General features: G+C 47.5%; 1 protein-coding gene across 10 annotated transcripts in view; it reads right to left on the bottom strand.

Annotated features, from left to right (window-relative positions):
- PPEF2 (protein phosphatase with EF-hand domain 2) overlaps positions 1-19416 on the bottom strand; it is a 703213-nt gene that overhangs the window by 333377 nt on the left and 350420 nt on the right. The window lies entirely within an intron of this gene.

Below are 19416 nucleotides of genomic sequence, written 5' to 3'. Positions count from 1 at the left end.
TGGGGGTAGAAAGAGTATACCCCAAGACTGAGTGAGATAAACTATAGCCTAAAACGGGCTACCAGAAACCATACTCCAAGGTCGGGTGCCAGGCAAAATACTCCAGGGCGGAGTAACAAAGAGTATACACTAAGGGGGGGGTGACGGAATCTATCTCCCAGACGGGTTACCAGAAACCAGGCCCTAAAATAGGGTACCAGATATCCGACCCCAGGCAAGGGAGAGGACGATGGCATCACAGGGCGGGGAAACAGAAAGCAAAACCCGGAACAGTGTATGAGAAACCAAACAGCAAGCGAGGGTGAGAGCAACCCAATCCCAAGGCGCGATTCCAAAAATCAAAGGCCATGCTGGCCTGAGAAACCTGACGACCCTGGGAAGGGAAACCCATACTGCAGAGGGTTGACCAAGAGTCCTGGCTAGGGATCCAAGGGAAAATACTTGCCACTGTGTAGTGGTTGGGACAACAATCCAGGATGGTTCGTCATCCAGAGACTGACACAAACGTTCTGATGATCTGTATCATGGAAGAGAATAATCTGATAAGATGATGCAACCGTAAAAGGAAAAGAACACAAGAGACTTGTGTTAATGACTGAAATTCTAAGAGGGGCCAAGAGTCTGCTTTACCCGTAACCAGGAATGATCAAGAGGGGGTAATAAGTGAGTCACCATTCCTTGGGTGAGGAAGGAACCTTCTTGTGTTTATGTTAAACTTCTCTAATGTTCAAAGGTTTTTCTGGATGACTGGCATAATTTGCTTTTTAGGACATCTTTACAAGCACTCTTTAGACTTTTTTTCTAGGGTAGGGCTCTGCACATCAGTGATAGAGCATGTTTTGAAACCTTGAAATAAATAATCCCCACAAATACTACAGAGTGTCCATCTCCTGCTTCTTACTTAACACAAGATACAATTATAAGGATAGAATACTAAGGGTGCGCTTAGAAGGTAATGGAGGACCTAAATATTTACTTAAAGGAGTGTCTGGTTGTGCTCTGTTGCAGCTCAGCTCTCTCATTCACCAGGTTCCTCTTGTGATGAATTCAGGGAATTCATCCCCTCTCCCAATGGGGAGCCACCCCTTTTGGGACCAGGAAGGTGATCCATATAAGCTTATCACCAGGGCAAGCAAGATCCCACTGTCGCTAACCGCCTCCCTTAGATGATAGGTAATGCCCAGGGATAGGAGTTGCCCTCCCTTGTATGGAGACCACTTTTTCTTTGTTGGCTATATGGGAATTACAAATGACAACTATGTGAATACCCCTATAGAAGTGGCTGGTGTGGTTTCTGACCCTTTAGTGCTGGATTGCCCAATCTTGCTGCAGGGTGAAACATTAAGGTCCTGCGAGACGACACAGGAGAGAGAGTAAAGCCAGCGGGGTAGTACACAGGAGGCAGAACTACGCACATGGTGTGGACAGCAGAGCAGCCAGAAAGCCCACAGAGCACTGCTTCCTCCTATGAGACAGGGAGGCTCAAGCATGCCGGACCACAAAACCAGACCACCAAGAAGTGGTCGATGAGTGCCTGCTGTAACCAGCACCAAAGTGCTGTTGAGCCTAGACGGGAAGAACTAACGCGAAAGCCCAGAGGTACAGTGGAACCATGATTTCAGCACCGGCCGAGGAGACCGCCTCCCCGGAGTAGCATGCCGCAAAAAACAAGGTATGTGGTAGTTCCAGGGAACCAAGAGGAGGGTGGAGAGGCCCGGCCAAACTCCTGGGCGGTGTGAGAGACAAGATACTCCAAGGCGGTGTGAGAAATAAGAGATCCCAAGACGGGGTAAGAGAAGTTGAACACCAAGCTGGGTGTGAAAAGCAGGACCCCAAAGGGGAGCTTTGAGAATAAAGCCCCCCAGACAGGAAGAAAGAAGCAATACTACAACGTGGGGTGAGAGACATAATACCCCATGGTGGAATGAGAGTACTAGGACCCCGAGGCGAGGTGTGAGAAGTAATATTCCAAGGTGGTGAGAGAGACACACATCTCCAAGGTGGGGTGAGTAATGTCATATTGGAGGGAAGAGTAACTACGATCCGACTACAAAAGTCAGAGACTATTATACAAGGTGAAGAGGAAGAATAAAGAGACATTGTGCGAACCTGAACTGTACAACTGGGAAGGCAGCCTGGGAGAAACCAGAGAGACATTTGGGTGGGGGTCAAAAGCCAACCACCACTTCTTAGGTTGAAAAGAAACCCCTTACCAGACCTTTCTTGGTTGAGTTTGTGTTAATCCTTTTGTTTGGGTGGGGACAGAACTCAGAGTAGATTAGGCTTTGGACAGAGGACTGTTTTATGTTTTATGTTTGTAAGAAATCCTGATGATCACCCTTTTATTATATTCTTTATAGACCTCTGTAGAGCTAGGGATAGGATAGGCCTTATTCTCTTATTCTCTTCTGTTTAATAAAATACTGTATGAATACTGTATGAAAATGCCCTCTTGTGTGTCTCCTGAGTCTGACTTAGTAGAGTGAATAGAGAGGTTTAGAAGGATGGGATACAGGTTAGCGAGGGGAAAGGTTTTTTTTTTGTTTAATTTTTATTTTTCCAAAACAAAAAAAAATACAACCAACAATACAAACCAAACACGCAGTGCAATCCACAATTATTACATTAACATCAATTAGCCTTTTTTCACTGCCCCCCGGATCCCATCCCCCCTTTACGAGCCTGTTTGTCTTTCGAAACTCAGTACCTGCTACACACGGCAGGGCGTCAGTTTCATCAGATTCCACTGGATCTGATATTGTTCCAAATAGTCCAGATATCAATGCTTTCCATGCCATCAGGGTACCCATTTCTTCTTCCCAAGACATACTACTTGCCTCCTGCCATACCACTGTTTCAGCCTCCGCCCATTTCTGTAATTCCTTCCACCACACCTCCACCCGTGGTTTATGACACTTTTTCCATCCCATAGCTATCCTTCGCTTTGCAAGCACGTACGCCAAGTCTTTCAGTTTCCCAACATGCTTCAGCTTTCGTGCCCTATGAAACCCTCCCAACAGGCAGGCCCAGGCCGTGTCTACAGCGAGCGTGACCCCTTTCTCGGCTAACTTTTGTGCGATTTCTCTCCAGAAACACTCGATCACTGGGCATGACCAAAACATGTGTGTCATATCAGCATTCTCCTCATCGCACTTAGGGCACGCCTGTCTCCCAGCATTCTTGAACTTAGATATCCTCAGCGGGGTCATATACGCTCTATGCGTTACATACAGCTGCATTTGCTGCAATCTGGCATTCCTAGATACCTTCTTGTGGTATCCCAGGGCCCGCTCCCACATCCCATCCTCCATTTGGGCTCCCACCTCTGTTTCCCAATCCAATCTCAAATGTGTCAATTCCATTCCAGCCTTAGCCATGACCATCTCATACAATCTAGAGATATCATGCCCCCCTTCAGCTGTGTCATATATAATCCCCATGATGGCGTCCGGTTCCTCCGCCGACACTGTCTCAGGCCACGTTATCCGGATCTGTCGCACCAACCTGTGATACGTAACATACCTGCCCCCATGTAGTCCTGCCTCCTCCCCAAGTCCTTCAAACTCCCTGATGGTCCCCTCCTGCCATATGTCTCCCAACGTTACTAGCCCAACCGACTCCCAGTAGGTTCTGATAATCACCCTCAGTTGCTTATTTCCTCCCGCCAAAGCAACCAGAGGTACCTGTGGGGAACACGGGAGCGGGTCTCCCATCAATATACATACTCGACGCCACATTTTCCACCCCAGCCTCATCATCCCCGGGCGCTCCTTTATTTCTGACTCAGGCAACCAGATAATTTCTTTCAGGTAAAACGGGGCACAGTCCTGCCCAAACAATCTCAATTCAGGGGTCGCTTCATCAGAGAGCCATTTGGCCACAAACTGTAATTGACTCGCTATATGATAGGCCTCAAAATTAGGTAGTTTAATACCCCCTTTCTCATGAAAGTTCTGCAACTTCCAGAGCGCTACTCTATTCCGGGTACCATGCCACAGGAAGTCTCTACACATACCATATAGATGAACAAAAAACCTCTTGGGAATCATATGTGGAATGTTACTAAAATAGTGCAGGAGCCTAGGTAGAACCACCATCTTAAGCATTGCTCCCCGCCCCATCATCGCTAAGGGCAACTTCTCCCAAAACCTCATACATTTGCGGATTTTCCCAACGCTATCTCGGTATTACGCCTATGTTCCTCTTCCGCCGTATGGTACACATCTATCCCAAGATAGCGGAAGGAGCCCACAGTCCATGGCACCTGCAACACCGGCAACCTTTCCACAGGGATTCCCTTGTAACTACCCAGCGGGAAAATGCTAGATTTTTGGGGATTCACCGCTAAACCGGACAACCTCACATACCTTTCCATCACCTCCAGAATATACTGAAGATTTTCTTCCAGCTATCTCAAGTATAATAACAAATCATTCACATATAGGGATATCAGGTGCCGTTCCCCTCCAACCTCAATACCTATCACATCGTATTGCTGCCTCAGGTATAATGCCAGGGATTCCAGAGCCAGAATGTACAACATCCGGACCAAGGGCGCCTCTGTCTAGTGCCCCTGCTAAGTTGCCATCTCTCAGATATCACTGGTCCGGTTCGCACCCTGGCCAGCGGCGCACTATACAGCATCACCGCCCACCTAATGTACCCCGGCCCATTCCACACTCTCCCAAAGCCACCAGCAGCCACGGCCATCTAACCAAATCAAAAGCTTTTACTGCATCTAAAGACACAATTGCCATTTCTCCTTCATTGTCACAGCCCCATTCGATCACCCGATGGAGTCGCCTATGGTTGTGAGTAATATTCCTGTCCGGGACATAGCCCGTTTGGTCCGGGTGTATTAATTTACTAATTACTTTCCGCAGTCTATTTGCCAGGACAGCCGTTAGTATCTTGCTGTCCTGGTTCAGCATTGACAACGGCCTATACGATCCGCAGCTATGTCCAGGTTTATTGGGTTTAGGGAGCGGTATTATGATCGCTTCTCTGAGCGACTCCGGCAACCGTCCCACCTCAAACGCCTCATTGAGCATTTCCAGCATTGGGGGGAGCACTTCCGCCCCATATGCTTTATAAAATTCACTAGGTAATCCATCTTCTCCCGGGGTCTTACTAGTAGGCAGCTGCCTAACAACCTCCTCCAACTCCTCCAAGGTAATTGGTGCGTCTAATTCTTCTCTTTCTTCTACACTTATCTTGGGCAATCCTATATCCTGCAGAGTTTCCAGCATCTCTTCCCGCCTGCCTCCTCCTCTGTCATCGTATAGTTCTCTATAATAATCCGCAAATTCCCCATTGACTCCCTCTTGGGTGTCTGCCACCTCCCCATCTTCTCTGGTTATTGTCCTAAACGGAGGCCTAGGGGTTTCACTCTTGTATAGCCACGCCAATAGACGGCCCGTCTTATCTCCACCCGCATGTTGTCTCTCAACGTACTTTTTGTAATTAAGGTTGCAGAGCCGTTCCCAGTGTTCTGTACACTGCTGCTCCAATTTAAGCACCAGCTCGGTGTCAATGCTTTTATTTTTTAGTTCTCTTTCTAATTCCTCTTCCACCCTTTGTAGATCAGCCAAGACCCCACCCTGCAAGCCTTTCGATTTAGCGATGGCCACACCCCGCATCACCACCTTGAAAGCCTCCCACAGTGTCCCCGCCGAGTCAACACTGCCTGTGTTCACCTCAAAATAATTAATGATCTCGTCTCTTATATCCTCTAGAAAAACCAGATCTTTAAGCGCCTCCGCACGGAGGTGCCATGTCGGAATTCGTGCCCTAGTGCGGCAGTATCGCCAGCCCAGAACCAGGGGCGAGTGATCCGACAGGACCCTCGCTTTATATTCTATGTGAACAGTCTCTATCATTACATCTGGTGTGGCAAAAACATAATCAAGTCTAGTGTGCAGCTGTTGTGGGGCCGAGTAATGTGAATATTGCCTTTCATTAGGATGCTTTGATCTCCACCCGTCTATCAATTCAAAGTCGTCTAGCAACATCTGCAGTGCCCTAGCTGCCGGGGCAGGCCTGACCATCTTGTCATCCGATCTGTCCATTCCGGGGTCTAGCACACAATTAAAATCCCCTCCCCAGATCACCGCGCTACCCACACACAAGCTCAGGTTGGTGCACATAGTCCGAAAGTACTCCGCCGTGTTTTGATTTATTTTTTTTATTTATTTTATTACATTTGTTATACGCCCAGACCCGGGGGTATCACGGCGTAGTTACAGACAATGGGATAATGCAATCTTATAATGATCAAAGAGGTGTACAGGTATAACAATCAAGAAATATACAATAGTAGGAATCAATAAAATACACTAATATACAAAGCAGTCAGGTGAAATAGTTGATTGGAGGGGATTAGTGCACTGCTTCAATTAGAACTTGTTGAAGAGCCAAGTCTTCAGGAGGCTTTTGAATTTGGGGAATGAGGTTTCATTCATAATGTGGGTAGGTAGCGCATTCCAATATCTGGGGGCCAGTGTTTTGAAGCTGCTGCCCCCTGCTTTCTCTCTTTTGTATCTGCAAATACGCTGTTGTGAGTGGACTACCTGGCAACAATAGTGAGACCTGAAAATACCCACGTGTGACCCAGATGACCAGAAACGGAGCCGTGTTGATTGGACCAGGAAATCATGGCACCTGTGCCCCACTGTGCGCAGGGAGCTGAGAGGAGCGTGTAGCTATGGTGGAGGCCTTTTATTAAAGTCAGCACTCATACTGCAAACCGGTGATAAACGTTGCTGTGGGTCGGAAAGCGCACGCAGACCCCAACAGGGCACTGCTTGGAATAGTACCCCAGACCCACTTGGAGGGCACCATTGCGAGAATCCAAAAGGAGTAAGAGAACAGAGAGTGAAACTGACATCAGTACGGAGAGAGGCACCTCCAAGGAGATATTCGAATTCATTTGGGCTGGAAAATGGGTGAGAATAAAATGGGATAAGCTTGGGTTGCTTCCAACCAAAGGAGAGCTTGTACTTCCAGACTTTGAGAAATACTGTTTAGTGTTGCGTGCTCATCTCCTGGCATTGTGGTATACTGATATGTCTGACAGACCGCATGGCAACTAGAAAGAGCAGCAGCAGCCCTTCACTGCTGCATACAGTTATGGTATTTGGGGTTAAGTACAAAAGAAATTAAATAAATATAGTTGCATGCACGATTGAAGTCTGGAGGAAGATAGCGCTTAAGCAAGGAGCTATGCCCCCTTTGCTGCCAGTTAAATTCATGGCAAGGATACAAATAACTCATGGGGGAGCATATATACAACTCGTCATCAGACTAAAGGCCCCATCAGAAGTCTGGCGGTAACCCTTAAAAGTGGCGTTAATCGAATTAGCACGCCAATACCCCTCTGCCAGATCATGAGGCGGTGCAAATACTGCTGACTGTAAATTCATCTGGCGCTATTACAGCTGGCGGGGTCTGTGGGGGCAACTACAAGCGCAATCACAGCCGTATCACAAGTCCATGTGCAGTGGTATTAGTGCTGAAAACTGGCACTAATACGGCCTAATAACGGCGCTAATACTGCCGAAAACACAGTGCGATTACCTCCAGCTGGAGGTAAATGAACATAGGTGTCAGAAATGAAGCCACAGGTGCTCCCAGTGCACTCCAGGGGGCTACATAAGGCACACTCCTACCCAGACACTGTTCCAACACCATGCTGCCATTATCCACTGTGAACTGGGACAGGCAACTGCTCATGCTGCGCCTGGAAGCAGAGATGCAGGACAACCAGGCCAGGGCACAGGGCATACACGAGGTTGAGGGAGAAGGACTAGGAGAAAAGCCCAAGCAAGGCTTGCACCCATCCCCAGGGTCATGCCCTCACCCTGGACCCTCACTGCCACCCAGTTGGTGACCCTGTACTGCGTCAACAGGGAGACCATTACTAAGCTGCTCAGTACAATACAGGAGGACATAGGGAGCCGGATTAACACCCGTGCAGCTGTTCCCCCACTGCTTAAGCTAGTGTCAGTATTACAATTCCTGGGTACTGGCACCTACCAGCACTCTGTGGCCATGATGCATGGCATGGCGCAGCCTACACTTTGTGCAGTTCTTGCCCAGGTGCTGGATGCCCTCCTGCAGAATGTGCAACACCACATTGCACTGCCCGCCATCCCAGCACAGGTCAATGCCATGAGGGCACAGTTCTATGCTGTGGCCTAATTGCCTAATGTGATTGCAGCCCTGGACTGCAGCCATGTTGCGTTGGTGGCCCCCCAGGCCCACGAAGCATTGTACCGAAATCGCAAGAACTAACACTCCCTCAATGTACAGGTGACCTGCAACCCCAACCTCATCATCACCCACTGCTGTGCCTGCTACCCATGTTCCACCCACGACTCCATGTTCCTACGGAATAGCACCCTGCCAGGATACATGGAGAGGCACAGAGGACAACGGGTGTGGATAGTGGGTGAGTAAATCTGCCTGTACGTTTGCACTGTGAAGCACCTGCCCAATTTGGGGTTAAAGGGGTGTGAATAATGACACAAAGCATGGCATGAAAAGTAAATGCAAAAGCAGCAACTGTCCAGCTCCCGCACTAACAACAGAGTACAGCCCAGGGAGCATGCACATGTTGGACACACCTGGACGGACATGCTGATGAACACATACAGCAACAATTCAAACCACACACATTACTGCAGGTACCATAAAGCATCACGCATGATCCAAAGCAATAACAACAAAGTGCCACATTGCATCAAACCACAGCAGCCCTGCCATTGCCATAGCCATGTACCCATGTACAGTCACCCTGCAATGCTGACCCACTGCCCCCAGAAGTATAGGGAAGGCCAACAGGCAACCCATCATGCCACATGCACAAGAGCAATACACAGCCACTAAATAGTCACCAGGAACACATGTCACCGACAGACACATCATGAAACATCTACTGCTACATAACAGGGTGCATGTGGAGCCAACACAATGCATGATATCAGTGACACAGCTTGCACATAGATTGTACAGGCACATGTCATGGGATGAAGCCACATATGCATGCACATGATGTCCATTGGCCTGATACTGTAAGTCCACCCCCACATATTTCACAGTGACTATTGTCTGTACCTCTGCCCATGCAGGTGACTCCGGATACCCGCAGCTAGCTTGGCTAATGACCCCTGTGCGTAATCCACGAACGCTGCATGACATAGCCTACAACCACACATACAGCAGGACCCATGTGTGCATTGAGCGCACCTTTGGACTCCTGAAGGCATGTTTACGCTGCCTAGATCGTACAGGTGGAGTCCTTATGTACGCCCCAGAAAAAGTAGGAAAAATAGTGCGGGAGGGGCCCCAGCAGGCAACATCAGATATGACGTGAGGGATGGGAGACTGGCTCGGCAGGCACTGATTGACAATTATTTTAAGTAATTTCCCTGGCACAAGCCATGCACCACTGTGTGACTGTCACCTCTGTAAATAAACTTCACAACGACACAACCAGTAATGTCCCTGCATTGATGAAGTTAAACAGTTTTAATAGCATGATGTTCCCCAACTATCCCCCCTCCCACCACCAACTCCCCAGAACTCTATCCCCCTCCCTCCTCCCACCACCAACTCCCAAGCACACTCTCCCCCTCCCTCGTACCACCACCAACTTCCTAGCACACTATCCTCCCTACCTCCTCCCACCACCAACTACCCAGCATGGCCACTCAGGGCAATACGTGTCTCAATACTGTTCACAACCGAGGCCTCTTCCCCTCCCCCTGCCAGCCCCCTGTGATCTTGGGGGCGCAGATGGCGCTGAGACTGACGCCTCAGTGTGCTCTGCTGAGATTCCTCTGAGGGAGTCCTGGAACTGGAAGGGATGGAGCCTGGCCCCCGGATCTGTTGGCTTGTCAACTGGTTAATCTGGCAGATGGCTTCTGGCAGTTATAAGGAACTCATGGTGGCAACAGTAAAGACAAACACAAGTGACCACAGTTCAAGGGTGTTTATTGGACAATGAATGCAAGGTTGAAAAATGCCTAACCAAAATCTAGGATTGGAGAAAGCGTTGACCATCAAATGAAAAATAAGACAGTCCTAGTGGCGTTAAGTCAACATAAAAGGGCCTATCCTAAAAACAAAACTTTTGCTATTCCTTACCACTAATTATAGAAAGAGTGTGGGATAGGGTTTAAATAAAGAAAAGAAGCGTTCCAAATAATAAGTCAGGATGTGATTGGTAGGGGTCTCTCTTCCCCACGTTTTCAGCATGGGACAAGGTGGGACCTTGGAGCACAGCACACACTCGAGCTTTCTCAGCACAAGCTGACAGTTCAGTTCCAACTAACACAGTACATGCTCGAGCTATCTCAGCACGAGCTGACAGTTCCATTCTAACGATCAGGCTCTTCAATGGTAAAGTCTCTTTTCATTAAAAAGTCTCTTGCCTTCGAGGCTGGATGTATCCTACAAATGAACACAAACAACAAGTTATTTTCGACAGTTCACGTTGGGTGATGGCTTTCCCCCTCGGTCCCCCTCTTCCGGGTGCCCACCCCTCAAGTATCGTATTCAACCAATCAATCAAACAGTTCCTTTCTCAATTAACTTTGGGTGATGACTTTTCACCCCTGGATCTCCCTCGACCGGGCTCGGACCCACTTGACAAGGTGGACAATTCACTTCCCCTGGTCTTCCAATACCTCTTTTTTCAAGATTCTTGATGTCTTTTTTAACAGTACTTCAGGTTTCGACCCTGACTGTCAGCTTCCCTCTTCTGGGTTCACCCTCGCCAACTTTTACAGACAGTTCACTGTGGACACCCCTTGGTTGGGTTCACTTCGATCAACGTACTATTCTGGTTGTCGGCTTCCCTCTGCCAGGTTCACTTTTACCAACTTCTACAAAACAGTTCACTGTACTGCAGGACTTTGGACTTTGCCGCTTTTTGTTAGCATCCCTCCGCCGGGTTCACTCTTACCAACCTTTTACAAAACACGCTGTTCATATACTGATTTCACCATGCAGGATTCACTTCCCTTAGCTTCATAATCTTCTGTCAGTCAAAGACTTTCGATGGTACAGAGGAATTTAAAAGACCCCTGTATGACCACTTTGACCTCTTTTCGCCTTTTCCCAAAGGCTTCTGGTTACTGTAGCTTCTTACTATCGGGTAATCACCCAGAGTTTCCGGCCTGAGCACCCACGTGGTGCCCCTGTAAAACCACTTTGATCTCTTTTTGCCTTTCCCCAAGGGCTTCTTGTTACGGTAGTTTCTTACTATCGTAACCACATGGTGCCGTACTCCTCTGTTGCTGGTTTTCCCCTCTGTCGTCAATTGTATTGTTAATTCTTTCAATGTTCAAATTAGCCGTTGGCTACTTTTCATTCGACACAGTTTGGTTTCTTATCGATTCTCCCCTAGACTCACCGCTTGTGATGAACCGCTTACCTTTCTTTATCCTTGTAGTCAAGTTTGGTACTACCGAGACCAGCGTCCTTCCCCGGCTTGGTTATCAGCAGGGGAGGGTTTTGCATACCGTAGACATCTGCTGCAACACACACTGGCTATTGTTTGCAGTCTTATGATTCCTTATGTAGAGGATTCAAAGGCCTTGGTCAGAAATGTTGTGATTGCCTAGTGGAAGGCCCTGGCCCCCAAAATTGTTGTTGGAGATTGCATATATACACACGATGCCGCAGAATGCGCAACCCTCAGTTATGTGGACATCATACCTTAACTATTTGTTATCGACATCTAGTGATGCGACCTGAGATAAACCGCAAGATGTCCCCTTCATCAGTAACCAGAATCCCCTACAATATGTTTGGCAACATATTTTGGAATCCCTCGCCTCAAGATAAAATGTATCCTGCTGCTCTTGTTTATTTTTGCTTTATTCTATCATTGCAAATAAATAAATACTAATAAAACCAGTTGTTAATTCAAAAGGTGCATTCATTCTACCCCCCATGATCACCTCGTAGACCCAGCATGGAATACCATATTGTAATTTACATTTTTTTTTTTTAAATGTACATTCGTCGCCTGCAAAGGTAAGTGCCTGACAGAATATAAAAGTTGGTTTATGTCTTTTGAGAATTTGCCACACAGTACCACGCTTGAGTTTGTCTTTGTCGCACAATTCATTGACGTTTGATGACACACGTGAGACACTCTGCAGACAATATAGCCCAGGTCATGCATGACCTATGATTTGTGGAATGAACCCAAAAAAATATTCCAACTCCCTCCACCACATACTACCTGTAAAGTTGGTGTATCTGTTGCCCGAATAAAAACTATAATTGGAGTAGAGGGTGAGAAAACTGGTGTGCAGTGTCACAAACCTGCAATAGCATATCACGGTGAGCAATGTAGCATTATAGTCTTGGGTAAGACTGAACACACTAGACCCTGTCTTTAGTCTTCTACTTCTACCTTACCGGATTATCATTTATTTGGTGAGACATCAAATTATTTCACTTTCATCCGCATGCACTGTTTCCGAAGCAGCTAACGGGGCATCAGGAGTATTCTTAATCGTATCATTGTTAGTGGGGTATTTCTTCTGTTGCTGGTGGTCCAATCACTGTCTCTGATGTAGTTCGATCCATCCCCATGCTTGCTTAGCATCAGTAAAGAAGGTTGCCTGACCCTCGTAGTAAATATTTAGGTTAGCTGGATAATAGAGAAGCGTATTTGATGTCCCTGGCAAGCAATTGTTTCTTCAAGGCTTCAAGCGATCTTTTGCACCCTGTAGACCCAGTGATCCTTTTTCCTTGCCATCTCCAAGATAGCGTCCCGACATCGATAGTTAACAATTTTGGTGATAACCACTCTGGAGCTGGTGGGAGGTGGTGTACTAGGAGGCAGAGGTTTGTCCGGTAAGCGATGTATCATTTCTATTGAGAACGAATTAGAGAGACCGGTGGGACCCAACAAGCTTTTAAACCAAATTTCTAGAAATAGATCTGCAGAGGAGGCCTCTGCTCACTCGGGGATGCCAATCACCTGGATATTACTCCGCCTATATCTGCCTTCCACATCTTCCCCCTTCTCTTCCAGGATTTTGACTCAGTGTTGTGAGTCAGTTCGTTGTTTCTTGATAGAAGCGAGTGTGTATGCACGTCCGACAACCTCGTCTCCATTTCACACATGTTGGTGGAAATTTGTGTAGGTCATGTCAAAGGAAGCCCATGTCTATACCCAGAGTGTCATGTTTTACTTTCCATAGAGGATCTGGATCCCTTTAGGACGTGTATCAAGTCCATTAAGGAGGGTGCTCCGGATAGGTCTTGAGTTCAATTTTTCGACCCCTCTAACCCTTGGAATGTTTCCATTTTATTCTGTAAACCGTGTCTTTTCAACTTATCCTTTGTCATCCTTCTGCTGTAAGAGTGGGACTATTCGGGGGATCTCGCTCCTCGAGGGTCCAGAGGAGTAGCAGGGTACAGGGATATACAAATAAATTAGGGCAGATGTAGGCTAGGTATGTTCCAGCTTCTATTGATGTGAAGTCTGATTCAACCAGACATGCACGAATAGGGTTGACTCGGTAGGTACTCTTATAAGGAGTTTGATGACTATTAGAATATTAGAATTCATTTCGGATAGTGGCGTTGGGTGATCTTACCTCCAGCTTTTAGTATGAATTGCTGTCCCCCAAATCAGTCCAGCTGCAAGAGCAGAACAATTGGCTCTGATTGGGCCACAGCTCCTACTTCCTGAGCATGTTTAATGAGATAAGTCTCCAACAGTAACTTGGACGCCAGCTCTCGGCAAGTGGGCGTGAGGGCAACTAAAGCCATAGAGGTATTGGTTCGGAACAATGCTGGCAGGATATAGACTCCGGCAAGGTCACACCGCTGTGGTACTGGATTGCACCAGGAGGGACACTGTTCCTCCCGCCAATGAGACGGTCTGCCTGGCTTAGGGATGTTTCAGGCCTTGGAAGCTCAGGATGGCGACTGTCATCCAGGTCTCAGAAGGGGCCCAGCAAAGGTATGAGGGTTGATGGTTCAAAGGGGCATCCTCCATGATTAGCTTGTGCGTGGGTTTTCCCTCACCTTCTCAGGTCACATCCTCCAGCACCCGGTCTCGATCCACCATAGTGTCCAGTATACACACAGGTACCAAGCTACCCCATATTAAAGGCCATCTTGATCGTCAGGTTTCCACCATCAGAAGGTCGATGTCAATAACCTTATGTCTCGGGCCGGAGAGTAGAAAGCACAGAGGGGACCTCTGCTGTGAATCAGGCCGTTAGTGGGTCTGTCGTGTATCAAACCGCCAGCCTACTCTGTTGATCGGGCCGCGTCTTGAGACACAGGGCCACTTCATGTTACAAGTCGCTATAATCAACAAATGTTTAGCATCGGAGTGGGGTGTCAGTGTCACTTCCAATAGATTGACATTCTATGCAGGGGGCTGAAGGTTGGTGGGACTGCTCGGATAGCAGGATAAACTGCAGTTTGTATATGGTGCCACTAAGAAGTGGAAGTACATCTCGCCACTGTGCAATAGCGCACCTGTGACATTGCATATTCTACCGGGCATCAAAAGTAAAACAAACATAAGTGTTATTACATGGCTAGACTAGGCTACATTGGTGCAGCCAGTCTGGATATTGTGACAGGGTCTGGGACTGGTCTCTGTCATGTGGGAAAAGGGACCCCTCCCAACTTGAGGCAGGGGGCCTACCAGAGTGAAAGCAGAGTGTACTTGGACTCTTTCAAGGTGGAGTCGCAATCTGTGAGTTACTGCCCTCACCTCAGGTCTTGTGGCCTCTATTGAGGGAACTACAACCACTGACCTTAATGAGGGCTAACACATATCACTCTCTTAAAAGTGGGTAACGTGGACAGAGCTACAAGGCTATCCTCTGAGTGGTAGAAGGTTGATGCAAAGTATTAATTAGCCCATACACATATCTCAAGAAAATATACTAAAATGAAATACTGAAAAAAATGTATACTTTATTAAGTCACGCATAGAAAACTGAGGTCAAATAAATAATTATGGCACAATAGACAATATTATAAAGATACACAGTATTTCATAAAACAAAATAATGATCTTAAAGGACTCACCCCACTGCCTAGATGTGGGTCCACTACCATAGGTGTGCACTCAGCATAAATGAACAGGAGGTGGGGAGAACAAGGGAAAAACACAATTTAACAAGCAAGTTAATCCCTCTATTTGGCCTGAACCATCAAATATAGTGTCCTAAAGACACAGCACACCCCTGGTAAATGTGGCCAGTAAACTAGCCTGGTCAGGAACGGATGGGATCCTTTCTCAGCTGGGAGCAGGAGGCATACCAGGGAGCAGTCCGGAGCCGATCCTACCCCTGTAGTGGACTGTGTCAGTTGAGAAGGCCCCAATTCCTGACCCCCCCTGTGCCAGTATATTTCTGTGCATGCCGCTGTTATCTCCAGCTTTACCTCCAATGTCGTATACTTTCCAGTGTCTTTCCATTTTTAGAGCTCCACAACCTGAACCAGAAGCCAAACAAACCCATCAAACAGAAGAAACAGACGAGAAATCAGAATTATCGCCTGGCCACTGCAGTGATCGGCCGCAGGTAGAGAGGGAACTGTTGGCAAGAAGGGAAGCAGAAATACTGCAACAAATGTAGATAGGAGTCATCAGTGCCCAGCAACGGGGCGAGAGAAAGCAGCACAGAGAAGCTACTTCCATACATGTCAGAGCAGAGGACCTCAAAGAGCTGCTGAGCAAAGCAGGCAAGCCCACCAACCATCTGGAGGCCCACTAGACCACCAGGAACTCAAAGGGCAGAAAGACCCACCATCCCCTAAAGAGCTTTCTTTGGGATGCCTTTGAATTGGGTCCCACAACCCAAACATGAACGCTGACATTTCACTGTTTGCCATCACGAGTATGCAGCAAACTCGTGTGGAAAAGGTAGACGTGGCTTTGCCTGCTATTTAAGGCTTTCCAGTTTACACACACGCCCCGGGTGGGGAAGAACAGGCCAGATTGGCATGGGAAAGAGATCCAATCCTGGCCAAGGGAGGGGACTATAAGCCAGAAGCAGGAAGGGTGGGTCATTCGAGTGAAGTCAGAGGTGGAGGATGGCTAAGAGACCAGCAGGAGGGAGGTAGACACAGCAGATTGTGGATGTGATTTCTGGAGCAGGTGAGGTATTGGTTAGAGAGTGGCAGTGGCATTGCAGTGAATGTGCGTGTTTGTGTGGCAAATGGGTAGAGAGGTTAGTGTAAGGAGTGATTGTGAAGTGGATGTTGCTGAGAGAAAAGAGGTACTTTGAGTAGTGTGGAGGAGGGAGTAGTGTGTAAGGGGAGTAGCAGTGTGGAGTAGGTAGTATTAGTGTGGAGGAGTGAGTTGAATCAAGGAAACAGGAAAAGTAACATCAAAGGGTGGAGGCAAGACCATGCAGAGGAGTGAGAACATGGAAGACACAGAAGATTGGTGGGTTGAGCGAGCCGAAGTAGAGTAGTAGTAAGAATAGAACGCAAGAGGTAAAAGTGATCCTGTTAGACAAGGGGCCTGAATCAAATAATCAAAAAACAAACAAACAAACAAACAGGTTGTTGATCATTTATACAGTTAAAATCAAACTGGCACCATCCAAATTCCCACTAGTACTAACCGCTGGATAGTATAGGGAGAGTCAGGAGGCCCCTGAGACACGCTAGTTAGATAAGGTGTTCGGCCTTTACTTCCTCACTGCTAGCTGAAGGTAGAACTAGACAGCAGAGGTCCATGTCCTGTATCTACTAACCTGGGGTCAGGGACACCTGGTTTGGGGTCGAGATTCTAGACCAGTTGAGAGAGCGAGGGACAGCCATGGCCTCCACAAAATCCTCAATAAAACCCCTTGAACTGCCTCTGAGACTGGGAGTGATTCTTTAGCCATTTGTGACAAGTCAGTTCTACCCCACAATTATGTATCCTGCAGCAATCAACCCAAGGGAAGGCTAAAAGAAACCTCAAAGAAGAGATGCAAAGGTCCATGGATACAACAGAGCTAGCGGACCCCACCAATAGAGGTCTATGTGAAATGCGGTAGAGACTCCCCTTCAAAAGATCTCACCCCAGACCAGAGGGATCCCTGAAGTTGAGTATCAGAAATAAGCACCCACCCATGAACCTAAAAAAGGTATGAACTCACGTTGACAGTTTTTGCAAAAATAGCTCCAGCGCTGCCAAATAACATGGTAAGTACATGGCTTCTTTTCCAGGCGTTGTTTACAGAAGCTGGTGTCAAGGGGCTTGCACCCTGACCCAGTGATGATCTGAAAAGGAACAAATGACCTTCCCATGGCATTGACCTATAAACCTGCAGCAATTAACTCAGTGAGGAAGACTCAATGAAGGCAAAGGAACCAGAGCAGATGGCTCACAGCAGATTGGAGGACAAAGGATGGAGGCAGTACATCAGCAAACAATCCCAGGATAAGGATAGCTGCTGGAGGAACCCTTGGATGTCCTACGCTGATGATTTGGTGGGCTAGTGTTGTCTTAGCACCCTTCTGGACCACGGCAGGGACCCACAACCAAGAGGAAGATCCTGGCGGTAAACCGCTTCACATTCTGAGATGTGTAGACAAACGGCCTGTCATTCTTCCTGACAGCACTCTGCTGTGGGCTGATTCAACAGAACCGAACATCTGATGTTCAAAAGAAGAAACCCAAAGGGGAAAAAAACCTCTTGACGAAAGGTACCTTCAACTGTACTGCAGATATTGCTTCACTAGTAGAACTACTGAAGGTGGAAGCAGAATAAGGCCCTCAGGCTTTAGACTGATAAGAAGAGTAATCCTGGTTAGAAGACCTTACACCACAGGGATCGCTGCAGCAGGGAGCAGAGTGAGATGGTTAATTTAGCTGAGTGGCAGATAGCGGGATACTGTAGCATAGCAGAAGGACAGGTAGAAAGATGCTTGAACAGACAGAGCCAGTGGAGCAATAGAGACTGGAGGGGCACTGTGCGAGGCAAACTCTGGAAACGTGGGCATGACAGGAGGAAACACAAGGAAGGATTCAGGAACAGAGAACCATGGACAGAGGAAATGAGACTTTTGGATGGAACTGCGGATAGCGTCAACTCGGGAGCTAATCTAAGCGTTGCAGCACGCTGAGGCAGAATCCATCTTCCATTGGTAACTCTTGTTCTGGAGTCTGATCCAGAAATATAGAGACAGGACTTCAGAATACAGGACTTGCTCCGGTCAGACACAGTGAAATGGAATGTTACATTTCTGCTCAGTAATCCTAAATATTACGGCCCTCGTTTCCATCTATGCCACAGACCATAGTGATGCATGACACGGGAATTGAACTTGGACATTTAATCATTTTAGAATAGACTGCTGCATTTATTTATTGGACCTTCTTACTGGCACTGTATAACCCAAAGTTTTAAGCTCTCTTAAGTTTAAATAGCAACCCACATAGTCCCTATAGGAATTAATCCAACCCCTACCTTCCAAGCTAAAGGGTGAAAGTAAGCCACAGAGTGAGCGCTTCACTATTTTCAAAGGCAGACTATTAGCAACCTAAGGTCCTTAACCAGCCTCTGCCATACCAATATGTTGTCCCCCTAATCTTTTTTGCTCATTTTTGATAGTATAGACAACTCAGACATTGCATTCTTGTAGCCTTATTGCTTCCCATAGACCTTCATCCAACCTTCCCTATAGTGAAAATAGAGGTTATGAACTGTTTGACCCCATGCACATACGTGCACTATCACCATATCTGCTCTCACTCAACTGCTCATCTTCTTTCTTCTTTGAACTGTGCTCAGTCATGCTGCTCTGTACTGAAGGCACAAACACACGTCCATCAACCTTAATAGATCTTATTGATCTATGCCAAACTGTGTTGAATGTAGTGGCAGCCCATCTACAATGGGAGGTACGGGGGCCGGCCCTAATTACCCTCGCTCATTATATAGGAGCTGTTCCAGCCCAAAGTAAATACTGAGTGCTTCTTCTGCTGCTTTCTGCAGTTGATAGAGCGCTCCTCGGCTGGCTTAAACTGTCAAAGGGTAATCCTGTTTGCCTTTGACAGTTCAGTAGTGCCCCTGTGTACTTGAATAATGTGTCATGCAAGGCAGGGAATGTTTTGCTTCCCCAGCCTTGCATGGCCCATTGGGGATGCAGGCTTGGTACTGCAGGGCTGAGTGTGTATGGGGCGCTCTTGCACCTCCCTGCACATTCACAGCCTGAGGGGTAGCGTGATGGAGCTGCTCTGGCAGCACCGTGCATATGCAGGAGCCAGGAAGCAGATGGCAGCTCTTACTGTGGCATGGCATTTTTCACTGGGCATCAAGAGTGAAGGCAGTATGAATGTTCCTAATTGGTACTGACCCACATTTGAGAGTCCAGTCTGGGCATGTCTCTTCACCAGGGTTCAAGGGTGAAGCCAGCATAATGTGT

This window comes from Ambystoma mexicanum, chromosome 6p (genome assembly GCF_040938575.1).
Source record: "Ambystoma mexicanum isolate Mex_15411 chromosome 6p, UKY_AmexF1_1, whole genome shotgun sequence".
Taxonomy (NCBI): domain Eukaryota; kingdom Metazoa; phylum Chordata; class Amphibia; order Caudata; family Ambystomatidae; genus Ambystoma; species Ambystoma mexicanum.
This window is presented reverse-complemented; position numbering and strand designations above follow the sequence as displayed.